The 15,512-nt window shown below is 39.5% G+C and overlaps 1 protein-coding gene across 2 annotated transcripts in view; it reads right to left on the reverse strand.

The window, feature by feature from the left end:
- eya2 (EYA transcriptional coactivator and phosphatase 2) overlaps window positions 1-9,525 on the reverse strand; it is a 29,987-nt gene extending 20,462 nt beyond the window's left edge. For both annotated transcript variants that reach the window (XM_046029432.1, XM_046029431.1), the window contains exon 1: window positions 9,243-9,525. The gene's annotated coding sequence lies outside the window, so the exon portion shown is untranslated. The remainder of the gene's footprint in view (window positions 1-9,242) is intronic.
- Window positions 9,526-15,512: the final 5,987 nt, after the last annotated feature.

Consider the following 15,512-nt stretch of genomic DNA (forward strand, 5'->3'; position numbering starts at 1 on the left):
CTGTAATCAGTGTGGTCATTAGAGATGTTATAAAATTCTCCACTATGCCACTGCTGACTCAGTCACCGGTTTGGCACCGGTGCCATGCATGCGCTGGGTGTAGCCACTTCAACAAAATGAACCAGGAAACAAACAGGGTAAATATTTTTTTAGTGCGTGTGGAATCTCCAGTTAAAGCAGAATTTCTCATGTATGTTGGGTTATTTGATGAGATAATAGAGCTGTGTAAGACAGGAGATAATGAATTTGAATGACAGGCTGAGACAGGAGAAATTTTGCAATACAAATTCTACAGAGGTTGCTATCTCTTTTAGTGAATCTCTGGTTGCATTAGATTGTTGCAGGCAATGGTGCAAATCAATAAGCAAGGCTGCTTTATGGCAATATGGGATTCACAGATTTTTGCATAACCTTGATCAAATACATTAATTTGTTAGGTATTTAACTGACTTAATTAAACAAAAACAGACCTGTATGGTTATTTAATCTATAAATACTTTTCATGTGAACATTCAGAAAATGAATTGTATCATAATATGTTGCACTATTATTATTTAAGAATACATATACTTTTTAGATTTTCTACTGTATATTGCCAACCCCATTAATAGAAGTAATCAAGGGATAAAAGAGAGAAAAGGGTGAAAAGAAGAGAGGGAAGAAGAGGTCCAGGCTCAGTAAGGTGAAGGTCAAAAGGTCAATGCCAGATGAATTAATCTAAGCAGGAAGCTGAACGAGGTCAGTCTGTTCAACAGCAGACCCTAAAGCTAAACCACAAAAGGTACCAGTCAATCTGAAGTAAAGTGTTCCGTGGGTGACTGAAATTCTTCTGGGAAACCTTCAGGTAAAAATGTGATCTAAAGTATGTGGACACTAACTACACTTCTGTGTATCTTTGGACTATTTGTAATGGGTTGGGTTTGGACACTTATTTCGTATGAAGGGAAATCTTAATTCTACAGCAAGCAACCATGTTTCAGACAATAGTTCGCTTGTGTGTATAGCAACATATTAAAGCACATGATTTTGGAATGGGTTGTTCAAAGATCACATGTAGGGGTAATGTTTCACTGTCCACATACTTTTGGTTATATAGTATTGGAACATAAACACACACAGAAAACAACAAAATCTTAAAGTAATTTGCTTTTTGTTCAGCAAAATTAGTGTTTATTTGTGCTACATGACAATGCAACAGGCTGACCAATCCCCTCTCCCTCCGTCTCTTTCTGTTTCGATCTCTGTCTCCAACCCTGGGCCATTCCAGTCTGGCAAAGCTGCAGCTAACTGCCTGACCCCTGACCTCGCTGACAACAAAACGACAGAGACAGATGACAGTCTTGAATTATAGGGGCAGCAGGGGTTTACGGCAGCACTGCTGCAGCAGAGAGATGACTGTGAGGGACGTACAGGCAGAGAAAAAGAGAAAGAAACAGAGATGAGACAGTATGCTTCACCGTCACTGGCATCACAAAAGCTGAGACGACCTACAGCATCTTTTGTATTGTTCTCGTGTCATTAACAACAGCATTTTTGACAGAATAGCAGAGAAAACTAATCTATTGTTATGTCACCTCCAGATGATGGAGCCGCCCTCCTGACTTTAAAAACACCCAGGACAGCTCACAGTGCTTTTTGAGGAAAATATGTATTTCTATCATGAAGCAGTCACAAAGACTCTACAGCCACAACATCCACCTGCACATCTGCGTTATGGACCGGAAATTGACATAAGTAAAACAGACTGTAAATGTGAAACTAAGAAGGTGATTTACTGTTTGTCATGTCAGTAAAAGTCTTGTGTGATGTAAAAAGACATGGATAAAAACATAGAGACAAATTGGAGATGAGATTGGAGATTTCTAATGTAATTTGTTGCTTGTGAAGATAATTATTATAACTAAAGCCCCAAATTCAGCAACAAATTTAGTTTTTTTTGTTTAAGTTAATTAAAAATATGTACTTTTAATCTAAGCCACGTGTTTATGTTCATCATTGGTTTTCCTATGATTTTCCACATCAGAAATGACCCTTAAGATTTTGTAGCCATCAGAGACCTAGATCTGACCTTTACTGCAGGCAGACTGTGAAGAGAGAGAAACTGATCCCCCAGCACAGAGGAAAAATAAGGAAAGTCCTGTTGTGCTTTGCATTTCCTAGTACTTTCCAGGGATCAAAAGTTAAAGTGACGCCTGCTCAGGGTCCTCTTGACTTCAGCTGCATCCCTGCAACAGTCCTGTATGCACACACATGCACGCACACACAAACACAAAAACTGTGTGTGATAGTGAAGGCACTTCCTGGTTCAGGGTGAGGCCTGGGAGGAGGGTGCACAAGGCCATGGGAACTGCAGGACACCGGAGGGAAGACGAGCGCAGCTTAGCAGAGATGTGGAGAGCTGAGGGCTGAAACTAAAGCTAAAACAAACCCAGCAGGGCCACAAGGGGCCAGAGGGCCGCAAGGCCAGTCCGACCAGCTTCACCTGGGACCCAGGGTTCTGCTAGACCACTGCGTCTTTCACGGATATCAAATTCTAGCCTTTGTGCTGATGGATTACATCACAGGATGGTGTATTGTGCTTTAAGTTTAGATGTCATTTGATCCAGTTAAAAAAAATACTATGGTGGCCTAGAAAGGCAAACGTGCTACAGCAGCCCAAAGCATTTCTATTAGGAGATACGTGCTGCAGTTTCAAAAAACAATGCCAATTCAAAAACACATACAACAATGGAAATGTGCTGCAAATGAAAGCCAAAACAAATACATTAACAGAAAACATGCTGCTAATGCAGAGGCAATGCAAAATCAAAAACACACACACACCCCGAAAACGCTGCAGATCTATTCAACACAGCTAAGCTCTCCAGGCCTCTAGGGGGAGTGCTAAGCACCATTATATGGTAAAAGACTAAGGCCAAATCTAAAAAAAAAATACGTACCTCCTTATGTTACCTTTCTACTCCACTTCTCTCTTCTGGTCTTGAAAATCAAGCTGTTCCACTTTTTTACATTAGTTATCACTTTTTCAATATGATGTTGTGTGTGTCTGGTTAGTCATCTGTGTTTACAGTGTCAATATGTGTGCAGTGTCAGTATTTGTCTGAGTCTTGATATGACAAGAGTCCGGTCCCACACTGCGGTGACCATCTGATGCTTTCACCTTTTATTGAAATGTTATGGTTCTCAATCAACTGCTTGACAAGGTGACTTGCTGGTCTGTAATCTTGCCATATGGGACCCCACCTGGAGACCTCAATTTCACAGTCTGCCAAAGTGCCTGGGGCAAAGTTGGGGGTTGATTAACTGCTGCACACAAACCCTCTCTCTCAGTCACTGATAAAAGACACAGAACAAGGGCCCACTATTTGTGTGACACTATCAGAGGTTTCGCGGAAATTGGTGCCATCTGCCAGTTCCTGCCCTCTTTAGCCACCTTGGGTGCACAGCTGACAGTTCAACAGGGCATACTGTAGTAAAAAGATAAATCATACAGCAACTTTTATTTCAGTATCTGTATAAATTTTAGAATTATAGTTAAATGTTTTCATCTACATCCATATTCATAAGCAAAAACAAAGCAGGTTATAATTATGTGTAGATTAGGCTTTATAAGATGAATAAGCCTTCTCCTTAAATACTTTTTTATTAACAATCTAATGGTCGTTTTTAAGGGATGCTTGGGCAAAATACTTTGTTAGTATGTGTAGACAATGTAAGATGTATTATGTTAGTTGCTGTTGTTAGCTGTTATAATAAAGATTGAATGTGATCACTGTATGCTAAAGCCACATGGTGTTTTTGTCTGCCTGGATCATGCCTTCTTGGCAAAGCAAATTTCACGATTTAAAACTAATGTGGGCCAGGGGCCTACCCTCCTACTTCCAGTGCCCTTGCTCAGACCACTCCCATTTTTAAAACCAATTTTAATCCCAACTACACACACGTACATTTAGACAGATGCTCAGACAATCTTAACCCACCACAACCTCAGCAACCAGATAATTCATTAAGAGGCAAATATAAGTGTGTGTTTGTGTGTTCAGTATGCACATATTTTGGCATCATAGAGGATCATATATGAGCGAGACTTGTTATAATTGTCAGTAATGTTTCTGGTCTATGTACGGACTATTAAGTACACTAGCCTTATTCTAATTGAGGTCCTATTTGTGCAAATATGTTTATACTTGATACACTACAACTCGTTGCCAAACCTAAATCAAATTAAATTAAATCAGAATATTTCTCTTTACAAAAAGACAAAGCCATGCATTAGCAAAAAAAATAAAAAATCCCTGAACAACAGTGGATTACTTTTGACGTTGGGAAAAATGCTAATCTTAACAGTGATCTCTTGTGTTTTTGTTGACTCCACATACCAAGTCTGACATTTGCTGAGACAGTAAAAAGCAAAAACACAGGTGTAAGGTGTTTCCATGTTTCCGTCACCTGTTTACGATCGGAGCGACCCATTTCAATGGGGTTTCACACAGCCAGCATGCAAACGTTCCTCAGCTTACAATAATTGAGCTGTAATGTTTACATCATCAACCAAAGACAAGGAAACTTGGGCAACCTGTTTAAAACCTACGTAAGCAATTAATGCCTTAATTGACAGGTTTAACTCTCACAGGAGTTTCTGCAAGTTTTTCCTCAAATCACCAAAACACACACACACACACACACACACACACACACATAAACGCGCCTGGCTAATACTGAAGATCTTTAAATTAAAAGTGAACAAACAGTTAAGTCTTATAATGACAGACAGATACAGAACTCCTTTGAAGGAAACAGAAGTCCTTCTACGAGAGCCTCCAATTAATCTCTGGCAGCAGGGAACCTGTTGCCGACTCTGTCTGCACTCTGTAACTTTACCTCCCAGACTTGGTGGCCTTTCCTTTCCACTTGACTAACTCTCTGCAACAAGACTGCTTTAATTCCAGAAGCTACCCCCCTCTGTCCCTCAGTAATCAAAACCTCTTTATTCAACAATGCCAGTGTTTTTATCTCCCTGTTTTTCTCCAGCACACACTTTTCAGTCTTTCCTAAATTACCTCTCTTCGTAATTCTTTCTTTCGTTCCTTCTTACTCACCTCCACTGCCCATATCCTCGCACACACACTCTATTAATACCCCGAATAATTTCCCCCAGTAATATTGCCAAATCCGAGAAGGACCACCTACCCCAAGGCCCAGACTTTGACTCCCCAAGAATCAGTGCCCCGGGACGGGGGTCAGAGTGAGGGACAGCTGGCAGACCTCCCAGCAGCCTGGAGGAGAGGGTGTGGGGTTGGAGGACTGGGCTGACCCCAGTCAGATGGTGGTCTGGCTCCCAGGTAAAAAACATCTGGTCCGGTGATGGGAGGTTGGTCGCACACGCGCTTGCACACTCAACTGACACACGCCTGACTGCATGAGTGCTCCTGCCTTCTCTAATGAACTCACACTGTGTGTGTGTGTGTATGTACAAAAATGTACACACGCACACACACACACACTCTCTCTCAAACTGGCTGCTTTATTAGTCATTAGGACATAAAAGGTTTGCCCTCGATCAGTCTCCTCAGCAGATAGTGGCAAGTGGCCGCCCTAGTTGCTAACAGCTGGCCAGACTGAGCTTGCTGTGAGCTGAAGCTCACAGGCGTTACAGACGGACTGAGGTCCAATTACTCCTTTAGTGGTAGATTTACTGTGTAAGTATGAGTGTATGTGAGAAAGAGACAGAGAAAGTGAGAGAAAACAGAAAGCAAGAGAGTGATTTATGACTTTTTGGAGAGATAAGAATGCAGGACAAATGAGATTAGACAATATTAAACATGAGTCGACTTTAAAAGACAGAAAATGGTGGGAAAATAACTATATTCAGGAAAAGATTCAACGAAGAAATGTGATGCTGAAGAAAAATTCTGACACCTAAAAAAATACTTCCAGAGCCACAGAGAATTCTTAAATCTCTTTTTAGTGGAAAGTACCCAAACCGTCATTAAGCACAGAAAAGTGAAATATGGACACTGCAGGCTATATGCTGCGATGTGTGTGGCTTCACTGTCCTCAAGATGAGATAACGGGAGCGGAGATCGACAGAGAGACAGCTGTTGTGTGCTGACAGCCTAGGGTTTCATACACACACAGAGACCTACACACACACCACCACAAGGCCTCCCCGGGTGCTCTCTGGGGCTTAAGGGAATTAAAAAATGGGAGGGGAAGGCGGGAGAGGAGAAGACATTTAGGGAGATAACTTTCGAGCATCAAACTGTTCGATAGCCAATAGATCAACCAGTAGCGTCACCAGCATGTTTCAATCCTGATGTTTTGTTTCACTACACACAATGCCACGTATATGCAGATTTAGATTCACAAACGACCGATGTCTCACGACACACACAAACAAACACACACACACACACACACACACACACACACATATGCTGAAACATTACTGTAGAAAAACACAAAGCAAATATTCACTGACAAAAACTCTGCTGAATTTGCTCAGAGAAAATGAGAAGGATTTGAGGAGAGCCAACAAAACTGTTTTTAACGCAGCTCTGTTATTAGAAATATTTTCTCATCTTTATTGTATTGTCTTTGGTTAGCAACAGCAACATCTGCGGTTGTTTTAATGCTTTGCTTTGATAAAGAGTTTTTACAAAGTTTGGATTTAGTCAGACTTGCTGTTTGTGCAGACAGCTGCACATATCAGACTACATTCATAATTGCTTCTTCTGAAGTTGTATAAAGTTCAGAAGAAGTCGTTCCATGAGCTGAAACCTAAAACTTACTAAAGAAACTGAAATTTTGATTTTATTAACCTATAATTTGTACAATAAATTACCTTGCAACTGCTGTACTTCTTTGTAGTACAATGGTACCGGTACGTCATTACCCTTTGACCTTTTTACAGATTTTACTTTTTTTTTCCTATAGCACTGTTTAAGTTTACTTCTCTCATTATCAAATCCTGGACACACTAATATATGATACTTGTCACCTTGATCAAACATAATGTACACAATATTGGAACACAGCCGGTTAAATATCTCTTCTTTGAAATTGGGAGATTATGATGACCGCATAGATTTGCTCTGTACACTTGGGTTGGGCAAAGACAAAAGATGGTGTGTGAATTAATTTGATAGTGTCACAGAACATTTTTAGGCGTCAAACACCAAACTCTCTAACTTCAGTGCAGCAAATGAAACTGTGCTAAATTACTTTTACATTGACACTGTGAATAAACACCCAGTCTAGCTTTTAGTACTGGGATGATACCTTCTTTCCAGGCTAAGAGGATGGATTGAATATATTTTCCCTGGTGTAATCAAGGCTGTTTGACTCCCAGAGAAAGAGAGAGAGAAAGGAGGAGAATGGGAGCGAGGGAGAGAGAAGCACAGAAGCTAACAGACATCAAGAACTGTGCTGTTCTGGAGAAATATAATGAAATTGGTGCAGATAAAGTCAGGAAGAGCAGAGCTTCCTATAAAAATATTTATCATTCCACAAACGTTTGGCTACAGAGGGGTTTGGAATTAATTTGTGTTTTCTTAAGAGGGGGTGCCTTGCGCTACAGGATGGGGAATTCTCCACAGCCCGGGACCTTTTGGGCTGCCGCTTATTCACAATTTATTAAAGCCAGTAATAGGAACCATGAAGGCTGAGAGAGGGAGAGACTGAGAGGGTCCCGGCCCAGGAGAGCGAGTCCAGAAATGGGGCCTAATGTTATTAAGAGACGAACCACAGTGTTAAATCAAACACACCCGAGCACACACCTTTGGTATGTATTCTGAGCACACCTCCCATCCCACTCCATCAAGACCCCTGAATGTTATTTGTGGGGTTTAAAATGCAGGTATATAAAGGAGATGAGATTTATGATCCGTCACAGCCTTGAATCTGATACAGCAACTATCTAAATTAAGAACTGCTCTTTGGCTGGCCATTACCCCTGCAGGTTTATCTCAGATTATAGACGCTGACAAGGAGAGATGTATGTCCAGTTTATTTGATAAAATCTAGAAATGAGTGTGATATTTTTGAGAGCTGGTTTATGGCATTTTACTCTAGTTAAACTTTCTATGATGATAAGGGGGGAAAAAAGCTCCTTTCCATCCATGAAGATGCTAAATGTTATAGTTCAAATTATGCTAATTTAAATTTGATTTAAAAAAATAAATGATGTTATGATCACACATATTTCATAATTAACCATTACATTTTAAATATCAGATTTCTTTGTTTAAAATCTATTTATTTATATTTTTCAAAAACCAAAGAGCAGCCCCCCTCATTAACTCTCACTCCTCCAACTGTGTAGCTGACAGATATGTTTAAAGGTGATTTAAACAGTTGGGGAAACACAGTGAGCGAGCTTCTAGTCTGGAGCCATGAAGGGTTCCTTGAAAAATATGAATACCAGCCTTTGAAAAATGCTTAGCGAGGCTCCCCTTAATTTAGTTAATGAGGGTCCCTGCATGGCTGCTGAGGGGGTGCCAGTGATTTGGGTGTAATCTTCTGTACTTAAGCCGAGCAAAAAAGTGTTGCACTGATTCAACCGGCACCAAGAAAAACAAAGGAGCTCAATCTAAGAGAAGGTGCCTCACACACTCCCTCTCACATGTTTTAAAGAGCTCAGTGAGGCACAAATAACTGATTTGTTTGGGTGACTTCCGTTCTTCTTTATGACTCTTACAATAAAAAAGAATAACAAAGCTGAGCAGAATGGTGATATGGAAAATTATGTGACAGTATCCGCAGCTAACAGGAAGATTTCCAACAGTACTGGAAAAGAAAATATTTTATTTACTTTTACATTGGTTTGTCTATACAAAGCATTTTCTGTTTGTATGAGAATTAGCGTAAAAATTAAATACCCATAGGCCTATGTCTGCTAGTTGTTGTTTTCTCTAATACTCACATTATATGAAAATAAACGTTTTTGAATATTCTCATCTTTAAATTAAAGAAAAGTGGAGAAATAAACTGGGAGTATTTTATATAATGAAATATTTAGTTAGTTAAGTTTTTTGATCTAAATATCAAATAAATACGAAGTTATGTTTATTTAGAAGATGATCACTTTGATCACACTTTGATAGAAGCATTCTCCCAGACAGAAGGATGAACTCTATGGGCTATTTTAGTAAATGCATTGATTGACTTGAACCTGACTTAACACTTTGAAATCACGAACACGATCTCATGATCAAAGTGAATGTAGGTTATTTCACACTTACCATTATTCAGAAAGAAGAATATGCAGGAAAAAATCCGATTATCAGTCAGAGCAGTTGTCTCTCCATACCCAGATGACTCCGCAGACTTTGCAGAAGTGTCCCAGCAAATCAGTGACAAAGTGAGCGCTCCTGATGACTCGCAGTTCCTCGGAAGAAGAAGGAGAAGCAGAAAAAGAAGCACGCGCTCTTGGTCGAAGGGCTCCAGGTGCAGACAGCTGGCAGCTTTCTGCAGACAGTCGCTCACATCGATCTCACTTCTCTTCCTCTACAGCTTCAGGAGCGTGTTTGCTTTCCAGGCGTTGGGGAAGTGATGTTAAGTAAATGAGCGAAGATTTCTGGGATACTCCTCCTCCTCCCGAGAAGTGCGCGCGCTGCAAACAGCCTGAACTAAGGTGTGTGCGGGCGCGCGGTTGAGCCAGAGCGCGCACTCTTATCTCTACCACTCCTCTCAGCAGAACATCTTCACTTCTCAGCTTCTTTTTCTTCTTCTCTATCTGCGCTTTAAATCTTTGTTTGGTCAAGGGCTCTTCTTTGTTTGTTTACACAACGACCCACAAACTATTCAGTCCGACTCTCCAAAGCAGCGGACTCTCTGTATGCACTCCAGATAGGAGGATTTAGTTTGTGGTAAACAACTGCAGACTATTGACTGTTTTATCAAGAGTGTTTGTTATCTTTTACAGTGTGTAATTGTGGATGTGTGGACGGAGAATCTTTATTCCCATTCCTCTCTCATTGCCTTGATATTAGACCTACTTCTTTAGAGGTTATAATTTATGCGGCAGGTGCCATTTCTCTGTTTGAAGCAATATACAGCAAATACAATTTTGCAGAAATGTGTTTTACATTCACATATAATTTTTTATCGACTTTTTTTTAAAGGTTTTGTTTTTTTTCTTACTTTTTGGGTATATGCACACACAATAGCCTATGCAAACACAGCCTATGAGTGAAAATTACTCACTATGCAGAATAACCTCTTAAAATAAAGCAGCATATAAGTGCTGTTACTGGTTTGTAGCTATGAACTACTTTGCATGCTGATGGGTAGTTTTTTACAATGCACTGTATTTTATAAGATGACTTTGTGTTTTGCATGTGAAATCTTCAAATTTTCAGGTAAATGTTGTGGAGCAAAAAAATAATATTTTGTTGATGTATAAATATCAAATAACTAAAGTGGAAACTGTCATAAAATGGAAGTGCCTCCAACTGTAGAGTAGACTTTCCATTGCTGATTATTTATTATTACATGCGACACATTTAAACCAAATTAAAGACGCAAAAGATATCTCTTAAATTCCAATTTCAAATTTCAAATATCACAGTACTGTAAACTTGATCTCAATTGCTCTTGTAACGTCTATATTCAGTAGATAATACATGTTCATATGATACTATTTGTAACCTTAAATCAGTCCACTCTTACTTCCAGAATCTCCTGATAAAAAGGCATTTTCACAGCCCAAAAACGTCTAGAAGCTTTAAAATCATCAAATGTTGTCATTTCTTATATCAACATTACTTATATAAATGTTTTCATTTGTCTCTGACATTTCCAGAATAATTGATCAGGAATCAAACCCATTTTTAGATTCATTCTTAGAGTCTCGTTTTTAACCCAAGGCCTAGAGCATATCACCTGCTCATCATTGTGTATGTGAAATGTCAAAGATCTTTCAGGGTTACCGAGGTATGTGGATGTGTAGTCTCAACAACACCTGCTAAACTGAAGAAAAGCAATTTTTGACTCTTTAGTCTGTTTAATCAGTTTAAGGGACAGTTTAGTCCCCATAATTTCAGAAGGAGACACAATACAGGTGTCTCGTCCTCTGCCTGCCTGTTTGTTTAACACAATAAGAATATGTTTGTGTTTGTGCCTGCTTTATGTGAGCCCAATGTGTGTGCCATTGTCTCTGTGTATATTCTGTAACATGAGGAAGACTGTGTTAGAGCTAGGAGTCAAGACCTAGGAGGAAACAGGTTCTCCTAAGCAGGGACAACAGGATGCCCTCTCTGACACCATCTTAACACCTGCAGACAAAGATACATGAGGGCACCTGGGGGAGATCATGCTACTTTACATCTGGACTAGTGTTGGCATCACTGACCTTTCCAAATAAAAGAAAAGAACATCCTCGAGGGTAGTATGGCGTTCGAAAAAGCTGGAAAACAACACGTGTACTGGATGAAAAGATGTTTTTTTTCAATACAGTGTAAGATAAGGACAAAAAGACGAAAACAAGAGAAAGACAGATGGAGAAACAAGTATATCTTGAATATCTATTAAACATTTAAAATCCAAAAGAAATTAAAATTTTACAAATAGAAGGATTTTAAAGGCAAATGCCACTCTTTTATACACTAAATTATTTAATAAATAGATTAATAAATAATTTCCATTTACTACTTTATTTCCTTGACTCAATGCATCAAGAATCACTTCAGTTAGAAATGTCCTACTTTACCAATAATTACTTACAAAATCCCTCAAAGAATATGCCTCAACCTGTTGCACTTGGCACATGTCAGCTGTCAGCGCTGACAGCAATAAGGAAGAGAGAACGTAGTGTTGTCTAGAAAATGATTTACGGCCCTCACTCAGTTCACAGCATTAACTTGTAGAAACAGCAATGCATTTTGGCGTATTGAGGCCACTGTCAGTGGAGAAACTGGTATGTCTAACTTATGTAATGAGTGATGACAATTATGAGTCTAAAAAGAAGCGTTTGGTCTTTGGTTGTGATGGAACACACAAATGCATTCTGCATCAGTGTGACAAAGACGATGTTCAGGACCAATGCAGGAAGTAGTGAGAAAAATACAAGATAACAAAAAATAAACAAAAATGTCATAAAACAACAAAATGCACCCAGAAATTAAAGGTGCATTGGCAGTAGCAGTTTTGGTTTATCATTTGTTATGCACAAATGAATGTATAACTGTTAACAATAGAGGCTATGTTTTTTTTATTTTATTTAAGCCATGACCCCATGAACTCAGTTTCAGTTGCATTATGAGTATTAATCACCATGATGTCGCAGGTGCTCTGTCAATAAGCAATACCAAATATTTCACACTATGCCAGTGATATGCTTTACTCATAGCACTTAATAATGCTGGTGTTATTGCTAAAACTCTAAAAACAAATATACAGACACGCTGGAAAAATCCATCATTGTGATCTTACTGCACTGAGGTACAAAATGACAATGGCTCTGGGAAGTACCGTGACCCAGACACCATGAACTAGTCTGCCTCAGGTTCAAACAGCAGGCGGGCAAGCCAACTACTTTCTTCCACTGGAATGTGCGGTGGAGAAATAAAAGCTGCCATTGTCTCTCTCTTCCTCTGATGGCCTCAGTTGGCTGCATGTCAATCCTCTTGCCAGCTGGTGGTATCCGCTGACGCACAGTTACTGTCACGATGAGTCATCAGTGTCCTCCTATCAGGATACAGAAAAAAAAGTGTGTTTGAGTTAAATAAGATGTCAGCTGTGATTTTTAACTAATGAGACAAATCTGTCTTGAATAGTAACTGTCTTGATTGTGACTCTCATGTGACGCGGTTCCAGGTTCGAAGTTGAACATTTTGTTGTGTGAAACATTAACGTGAATGTCATGTAAGCATTATTATTCCCATGCTGAGGGATACTGAGAGAATTCAGAAAAGGGGAGGGAGGGAGAATATAAACATGAGGAGAGAATGAGCGTAATATTATACTTTGTAGGGTTTAACGCCATGTGGAAGGAAGCAAGAGCCCTGTAATAACCACATCTGCGTTTAGATGTCCCCCTATTCATACCCCAAAAGCATAAAACCTAGTTTGCCCAGGCCTATATTCCCCATCTGCCCCATGGTATTACCTCCACCTTCAAAATCATATACCTCTGCAGAAAACATCCCCAAAATCAAATAAGCCTGCAGCATTTAGAATTCTCAACATCTGTCCACTTGTCCCACACTTTACTTTATATTTGAGCCAATCACTTTCCTTGACACTACTTTTTTTGTTTACAAAAATGACCAGAACACCCACTAAATAACTAATAAGCATGCACCAGTAAATACAAAAATGTTTTTGACTATGTATAAAGCAAAGGGACCATATTATTGTTTGCCTTTTGTTTATTTTTATTATGTAGGAAAAAGACAATGGTCCACTTCAGAGTTTGTTTGCTTACTGTATGTGTCCACCCGAAGTAAGTTGTTGGGCCACCTACGAGCCTTAACATAAAGATTCTACTTCTGGAAGGATGAAGACCATTCTTCCAAAAGATATCCCCCCCATTTGGTGTTCTGATGATGGTGGTGTAGAACGCTGACTAACAACTTGTTCCAAACGTTCTCGAAGGTGTGATCTGGTGACAGTGACTGCCATAGGGACTATGATTCACATCATCCTGTCATATTCATCAAACCGTTTTCTAAAAAAGAATCTCAAAATAAACCCAAATATCTAAAAGCAGAGGTATCCCAGCACAAGTACAGTCTTTATGTTGACAGAACAGGAGGTAAATCCCCCCTCCACTCTTCTAAAAGCACTTTTCTCTCCCTCTGTCTCTAATAAACACACCCAGCATCCCTCCATTCTTCCCCACTGGGACCGGTGATGGAGCAGCCCTCCCTCCCAGTGAGACAGCTCTCACCCAGACTGGTTATATGCTGTGCGTGTTATTTAACTGACCCTGGCCTCTAACTGTACAGCAAGGAGGCCCATCAGGAACACACGCATGTGCAGGGCCGGGAAGGGGTTGTTTTTCAAATAAAATATATTGCAGATCTCTATTTGACAAAGCAATCCATAAATTGATATTTTAATCAAATTTTTTAGATCATTTACAGTTATTTAACACTTAGTTCCACAATAACAATCAGACTCCTTTCTTTCATTGAAATAGGTCATGTAAGAAATAAAAAGTGATTATTTTAGATGCATTTGTATTGTTATTGCTGTATTTTACAGATAATTACAGTTTAGTCTTATATAACCTTATTCTTGTAGACCCATTATATGCAATCCATTCCCACTCTGCGCAGGAATCTACGCATGAAGAAGTGAATGTGCTGTGTGCATGCAATACACATATACATTCACACACAAAGGCACACATATATACTCCCCCTCCATAGCTGCTCTGCACCTCTCTTCGCCCTCCTCAGTGCCCCCCATGTCTCAGGAATGTGGGAATGATTGCCTTAATTTTATAAAGCGCACGGCTTCCTTTGGTTCAATTTTCACCAACACCATAAAAAAGAAGCAGTTGTAAGGTCAGCAAGAACCCATCTGGTTTTGCCATTGCTGCGGCTTTAATGACCAGGTAATAAAAGTTCAATTTGACAGAAATTACAACAGATGTTTCAGGCTGTAAGCCTCAGACAGAGTTGGTTCCACAGCGGGATGAAACCCAGCCTGCAGGAGCTGCCTGACTCGTCTGATATACTGTATTAAATGACTAATGTTTGTACAGCATGAAAAAATTGCATTCAAAATGCACATGTAACATTACAGTGCAGAAGTTTCCCAGCTGTATACTTCTTTTGGCTGTCCTTTTATTAGCACATGCAGGTTTTCTACACAGTCTGCAAGGCAAGTTTGTTTGTATAGCACCTTTCAACAACAAAAGCAATACAAAGACATAAAAGGCATTAAGGCAAGATATAAAGCAACACAAGGCAATATAAAAAGACACACATAAGTAGGATTTAAATAGAGCAAATAAAATAGAAGATGATTTAAATGTTCTGTGGGTTTGTTCCAGATATGAGGTGCATAAAACATTTGGACTCTGGGGACAGTAAGCAGGCGTGTCCCATATGATCTAAGAGGTCTGGATGGTAGTGGAGCAGCAGACTAAGCAAGGTATCAGTGAGGGCATGTAGTATCTATTGCAGATACTGACACATTAATGTTATTGTTATTTTCATTTAAACTACAGGTGGTGGACACAACAACATAAACATCTGCACAAGACAATCCAATCCAATACATGCTACCTTTGTAATAGGGAGGTGTTGATTCATCTCTGGTAATCTGTGGTTTGTGGTGTTGCTGTTATAGATTGTATTATACTAAACTGTAAGGCAGTGGTTCTCAAACTGTTGCATGTCACGGACCCCTAAACTGACACAGACAACGGATTTTGTCCCTGGGTCCCCCATCTGATACGATTTTTGCTTTTAGATGTTTTATTACAGAAAGTGTACGAAACCCAAAAATCTTCATACATTCTGTCATTGTTACAATTGAAGGAATTATAGCGATAATAA

This window comes from Micropterus dolomieu, linkage group LG18, assembly GCF_021292245.1.
Source record: "Micropterus dolomieu isolate WLL.071019.BEF.003 ecotype Adirondacks linkage group LG18, ASM2129224v1, whole genome shotgun sequence".
NCBI lineage: Eukaryota > Metazoa > Chordata > Actinopteri > Centrarchiformes > Centrarchidae > Micropterus > Micropterus dolomieu.